Genomic DNA, 7,041 nt, shown 5'->3' on the forward strand with positions numbered 1-7,041 from the left:
CACGACGGCCTGCTGGTACGACCCAGGGATGATGGGTCCCACCAGTCGGCGGGCGTACGAAAGACGGCGAAAGCACCACCAGTCGGCCCGGATGGGAGTCGGCCACCAGAAGTTGGTCGGCCCCTCCCACGGGCCCCACGCGCCATTAATCAGACACGACAAGTAGTGGCCACAGTGATCGCCTGCCAAACAGCGGGGCTGTCGCCACGACCTCATGACCGAGCCTGCGTCATTAGAGGCATGGCTACAGTAATCTGTAGCCGGCAAAGACCCGCCCGCGGCGGACGCGGCCTGTCGGCTCCACACCAAGCCAGTCGGCGGGCCCCAGGAGTCGGCGGATAAGACGGGGGCCAAAGAGACTGACGGCTGGGCCCGCGCCCAGACGGATTACCATTGTACCCCTGGGGGGTAGGCCTATATAAACCCCCCAGGGCATCCATGCAAAGGGTTGGAATCCATTAGCACTAGACCAGATCATATAGGAAGGAGAGAGCTAGCCTTGCCTTCTCCTACCTCCAGAAAACAGCTCAAGGAGCAACCGTGTAAACACTTTTCCATAGTGATCATGCGGAGACCCTGCAGAGCAGCAGTAGGGGTATTATCTCCCCGGAGAGCCCTGAAGCTGGGTAAGATTCGCCGGCGTGCATGTCTTCGCCTTATCCCGTTTCCAGACACCGGCGACGTTCTACTCGCCCCCATCATGATAAGCCGTCCTTTGGCGTATGTCGCACCCAACCCCCGACATATGACTTTCCTATTCCTATAATTTTCCTATCCTATGAACCAAAAGAGACCTAACAATGTCAGTCGCCTCCTCCTCTCTTCCAGCTCATGGTTGCACCTGCAAAAGAACTGGTGGTAAAGCTCGAGCGGCGTGAGAAAGTTGGACGTGGATGCTTAGGAAAAGAAAGGTGTGGCCTGCCAAGATAGGGAGGTGCAATCAGGACAGAGGGAGGGATAAGGGCCACCGCCGATCGGGAGAGAATAAGGGTGATGAGGCGTTAATGGGTGTAGACGAGCACGAGAACATAGCCTCCTGGACAGGCCACTGGACGTGGAAAGATCAAGAAGGTATCACTTAGGGCCTGTTTGGTTCCAAATAAGTGAACAATGAAAACCAACCACCTAGGATTCTACCCAACTTGTGACCCACCTAGTTCACTCTGTGCATTTGAAAACCGAACCGAAAAACCATACCGAAGATAAACCGAACCGAATCAAATTTATGGTTTTTATGGTTTCTGGTTTTGGTATGGTATGAACTATTCATACCGATTTGAATTTTGATTTTTATGGTATATACCGGAAAACTGAATGGTTAACCGAATAAACCGAAGTAAAAAATAATTTTATATTTCTTGTGATGAACAACCATACAAGTTGTCATTTTTCTTATACATAAATCAAATTCACTACTAAGTACATAATTTTTTTCTTGTAACATAGTCAATTTTTCTCTTTTTAAAATGCTAAGCTCGTCCATAACCATCAACAGATGAATCAATGCATGCATATATACTTATATACTATTTGTGTTAAACAGTATGTGTTTTGAGTCATAAATTTGCAAATTATTATTACGTTATTTTCAAATTCGCGTCAACTTTGGTTATTATGGTATATACCAAAACCATACCGCAATAATTTGATATATACCGAAACCGAACCGTATTTTTGAATTTCATATCATATTTATGAAGTATTAATACCGTACAAACCAAAATATCATATAAACCGAATAAACCAAACGCACAGAGTGACACCCAGTTCACCACGCGTCCATCCCGTCCACTGCCTCGCGTCCGTTCTCTCCTTCCAAAGTCACACAGCACTGGAGGCCCCCGACCTCACCCCACTCCGCCGAAAACCCTAGCGACCCATTCCCTTCCTCGGTTCCTCCCACCCCGGCCGCCGGCGGCATGGTCGACCCGGTGCCGCACCTCACCGACGAAATCATGGAGGAGATCTTCCTCCGCCTGGCCACCCCGGCCGCGCTCGCCCGCGCCTCAACCGCCTGCCCCCGTTACCGCCGCGTCATCACCCAGCGCTCCTTCCTCCGCCGCTACCGCAAGCGCCAACCGCCGCCGCTCCTCGGACTCCTCAGCGAGCAAGACGGCTTCCACCCCGCTCAGGCGCCCCACCCCTCCGCCCCGCTCGCGCGCGCCCTCGCCGTCGCCGCTGATTTCACCTACTCATTCGTCCCCAAGCTCAAATTTGGTAACCCACCATTCCCTGCCGACTGGTATCTCCGCGACGCCCGCGTCCTCCTCGACGATAGACCAGGCAAAACCACCACGGCCATGTTCAGAAACCTTGCGGTTTGCGACCCGCTGTCACGGCGCTACGTGTTGATTCCATCCATACCCAAGGACCTGGCCGTCCAGGAAGAGAAATTTGTTCAGATCGAGACCATGCTCGCTCAATCGGTGACGATGAGGATGAGACGGCCTTCAGAGTTATCTGCCCGGCGCACTACACCGGCAAATTGGTTGCATTTGTCTTCTCTTCCGTCACTTCAAATTGGTGTATAGCTGCGTCGACCAGCTGGAGTTCTTTGGGTTTGGTTCAGCCCAATTTGACATTGTCCGATCACAGTTGCCTACAGGGCTGCTTCTACTGGACGGACCTTTGCAGTTTCTGGAGGGACGAGTGGCTTGTGCCCTGGAGGGACAAGTGGCTTGTGCTGGACACGTGCACAATTGAGTTCTGCACTATCGACTTCCTCACAGGTTACCATAAGCAACTTGTAGATCAGCCTGGCCCGAGGAGACGCCAGTCTTCCATTGTAGTGGCTAGAGAGGAAGAAGCCCTTAAGATGGTTTCTCTCGTTGGTGATCGAAATACAAAAGGCTCGTTTGATGTCCATCATACCATTCAGCAAGATAACGATGACTCTTCCATGGAATGGCAGCTGGAGCAAATTACACCATTGTCTAGCCAGTATTACTATTACACCGTGGGTGCAGCTGAGGGATTCCTATTCCTTGGAGCCACTACCTTTGCAGAAAAGGAGTGGGTAGCTGATGGAGTCTGGTTGAGGCAGAGGAGTGATTTTGAAGTACATTATTTCTCGCTAGATGCCCGGACTTCTGAACTTACCAAGGTTTGCAGTAAGTTGAGGGCACTATTTGATAATGAAAGTATTTTCTGGTACTTCGGCCTCCCTCCATCGTTGTCAAAACCGAGTATATGAAGTGGTAAGTTTGTTTTTTCTATGATCGTTGTGCTTGCACTTTGCAGTTCTTATTGCTCTTGTAGAAGGTTATTCCATTTTATGTTACTAGCAAAAGAGCTCGTACGTTGCAACGGGAGAGAAAACATAACACACGCTCTTAACTCAACAACTATCACTCAAGACCATAATAGGTCCATCTCCTTTATTTTTGCGAGGCATCATATTTGTGTTGCCGCTTATCCTCCTCACTCTCGTCGGCGATGGCCTCGGTGTTCACACAAAACAACAAAAAAACGTGTGTTGAATATGGTTAATCCTAAGGCGCCTCTCTCTCCCTCTCTCCTCCCTCTCCCTCCCTCTCTCTCTCTCTCGCTCGCTCGCTCGCTTTCTCTCACTCTCGCGATGAGAAATCTGTTGTTTTCCTCTGCGACATTTTTCAGAGGTATGCATGTGTAGTTATCGATGTTTTCTTTTTCGTATATAGTTATAGTGGGGTGTTTATTTGCAATCGGATCGCCGCCGGTATGAAAAAAACCGAATCTTGCGCTACAAATTATAAGTTTGCTTTCATAACAATATTTTAAAAATATTTAACAGGTAAAATTAACATCATATTTAGATTCCACACATTTTTCTAATAAAATTTCATATATAATATGTTAAAATCGAAGTTACGGTTTAAAAGATACAGATAATTTAGAAAATTATTTGGTTTGACTTAAATATATTCCAAAATAATATTTAAAAATACTTAACAGGTAAAAATAATCTCATATTCATATTCTACATATTTTTCTAATCAAATTTCATATATAACATGTTCAAATCGGAGTTACGATTTAAAATATATGGATGATTTTAAAAAGCATTTGTTTGACTTAAATATGATCCGCGGATGAATTACCTAAAACATCAGGGGGTTTCAAAAAATGTAAAATAACAGTTCGGATGTGACTTAAATCCGGACGGCGGGTTGATTTCAAGAAAAGACAGGGACTTTTGTGTAAAATACGAAAATAACGATTCGTTTTAACTTAAAACAGAACTGCGGATTGAATTCTTTAAAATAAAGGGACTTCTCTGAAAAATGCCATGACGGTCGAAAGAAACTCAATTTGCTTTATTATTAATTAAGGTAAAGATAAAGATTATTATGAGGACCTGTTAAAGTAGGGAACGTGGTCTTGATTTGTTTGCCTGTTCAATAATTGCCTTTGTGATGGGGGCATAAAGAAGACAATTTCGTCATGCCAAGGAAGGCACATATATCCCACCAAATTTGCATATCCTGCCGCTTCTGTTAATGTTTGAGGGCCATTCACATCTTAGGAAAGTCTTTAATTTAATATCCACAACTTATGATTCTGCTACGTATATTTTGTCTGGGCATACTGCTTCCTTACTGGAATTGGAATGTTGATAATTTGTCTCTCTTACAGGTACCTCTAGTTTGCCCTGTTTAGATTCTTGTTTTGACAATTTACCCTTTCTAGTTATGCAAAACAATGTTTTGTTCAACTACTTTTTTTCTCTGCTATAGTCAGCCTTTTTTCCTTCTCCTTTTACCTTGCCCCATCCTGGTGTTTGGGTTCGACCATACCCGTACTTAGCATCTACTCACGAGTCTCCAAAGCAACGAGGAAGACAATGTAGGTTCCCCACTTCAGTGGTGTGGCAAGGGTGACCACCACTGACGGCACGCATGGCTGAGAGCCCCGAACTAGATCGCACAGCGAGCTACTAATGCTCCTAGCTGATGATGTGTGACAATGGCCAACCACATCACAAGTATTGCTTATGCTGTGTTCTGATGTTCCAAATGCCTCGTTTCCACCACTGTTTATACTTTTGAATTCAAACATCAATGCCATGATTTGGCCCAGGCAGGCGGCATTATCATTAGTTGTGGATCACTGCTTGCGCATTGGGTTCAGTTTTTGCCTTCCCGTGTCAGGTTATTGTGTATGTTCCTTCAGAAAGAGGGAAGTTTGATAGGGTCAGGGACAGAATTGGAACAACAGAATAATTTCATGAATATCAAAAAGGGAAAGGAGAAGGAAGTGATTGCTATACAGGAAAATTGTAAATTAATGGTCAACCCCAAAAATGTGAACAGGGGTAAATAATCAATTAGGAGAGGCATGTGTCTGTAAGTAGGCTCAGTTATCCTAAGTCCTAACTAGAATAAGATGGCCAAGGGCTCTCTCGAAGCATGAGCGATCAGCTTATGTGCCTTTAGCCGTGAACTGTATTGCATTTTTAGTTTTGCACACACGGCCTTACCGTGAAACAAACCCAACATTTTCGTTGCATCCAATACAGGTTGCTCATTGAATTTTAACTAAATATACCTGCAGGAACAATCTGGCTTCACTTTTGGGGTCTCTTATTTTGGGCATGCGTCTGTAGCTTTCGAGGAGAAATGGAGGGTGGGCAAGATGGTGCTGCGAACATGCTATGTCAAATTCAGCGTATTGCAGCAAGACACCATTTACGCAAAGGTGTTCCATGTATGTCTAAGCGTATCTAAGCAAGATGAATTTGCTGAACGCTATAGTATGTAAGATAGCAAGTGTCGTCCCGTTCTTTTGAGGATGTCCCTGACCTGTAGTGATGATGTACTTGTTCTTGCAGAGACCTTGCTGCATAAGGTTGCATCGTATCATCCTCTGCTCAGCATGTTCACATGCATCATCTAGTTTCCATGCATCTGATGATCCGTTGCTGCTTAAGTTCTGCATCGCTCGTGCTAGTTTTCAGCGCTCAAAATTTGTGTTTTGTTGGGTGCGTTTTAAAGCCAGAAAGGCAATTGTGATCACCTCGTGTCTAACATTGCTTACATGTTGTGATTTGGTCAGATTTTGTGTCAGTCAGTAATTCGCTAGCTTTCCATCATCAACTGGGGACTGATGGCCTCGTTGGTGCCACCGGCTGCGTCACCCAGCATTGTCCTCAGGGCTACACAGTGAGGTCATGTGTAATGGTGACATATGAATACAGATGCCTCATAACGAATACAGATGCCTCATAATAAAATGTAACTTGAGGCATATATTGTTTTTTTTATGCAATACAAGCTACTACTAGTGGGTCTCATCAAATAATAAATACTCTCACTACAAATGCATTCTTACTTTTCACTTCAACTTTTTCAGTTTTATGCAGATCATATTTTTTTTTCTTCCCAAGCACCCGCCTCTTGTAGAGGATTTCGTTGCTCTATTCGAACCTACTTTTCTTTACATCCGATCTTACATGGCGTATGAGGCATCCCTCTGGGACTATGCATTGATGCTCCGATGCTGTTATCCGAAATTGAAATCTTAGTTTCAGGCGACTGATAGATAGCTAACTTCATATAATAACTAAAAAAAGCTGACATGATTGTATTTCAATCGACGGCAGTTTCATTGCTGGTCTGTTTTTTTACAGCTGTTAGTGCGATTCTTTTTAAAGAGCGTTACTGATGTGACTAGCCAAGCATCATTATGTTTTTCAAGGGGTTGCTGTTTTTAGAAAAGTTTACGGTTTTGCTAAAGCATATCTAGATATGCCGTAAGTATTGCACATTTAAGTCCTATGCCACTGGTCTTACGTGTTGAGATTCGTGTGGATATTTTTTTTCCATTTTTTTCTCTTTATGTTTGATTCATCCACTTAGATGTGCAATAATTAGAGCACATCTAGATGTGCCCTAGACACGTCCAAATTTTCAATAGAGCTACGGACCCGCTGTGATCTGGTGCAACACGACATGACTCAACCATAAAAGGGAGTTCTTCTTTTTGAAATTAAATAACTTTATTAATTAGAAATAACAGTTACATCGTCTATAAAAAAAGATACAATATCGTCCATAGGCTCCT

At 44.5% G+C, this 7,041-nt stretch overlaps 1 pseudogene across 1 annotated transcript; it reads left to right on the top strand.

Annotated features, from left to right (window-relative positions):
- The first annotated feature begins 1,831 nt into the window (after positions 1-1,831).
- Positions 1,832-5,929, top strand: LOC147964062 (uncharacterized; annotated as a pseudogene). The gene is made up of 2 exons (XR_015608728.1): positions 1,832-3,197; positions 5,533-5,929. The product of XR_015608728.1 is annotated as an uncharacterized LOC147964062 (transcript).
- The last annotated feature ends 1,112 nt before the right edge of the window (positions 5,930-7,041 follow it).

This window comes from Triticum urartu, chromosome 6A, assembly GCF_056163025.1.
Source record: "Triticum urartu cultivar PI428250 chromosome 6A, HENAU_Tu73, whole genome shotgun sequence".
Lineage (NCBI taxonomy): Eukaryota > Viridiplantae > Streptophyta > Magnoliopsida > Poales > Poaceae > Triticum > Triticum urartu.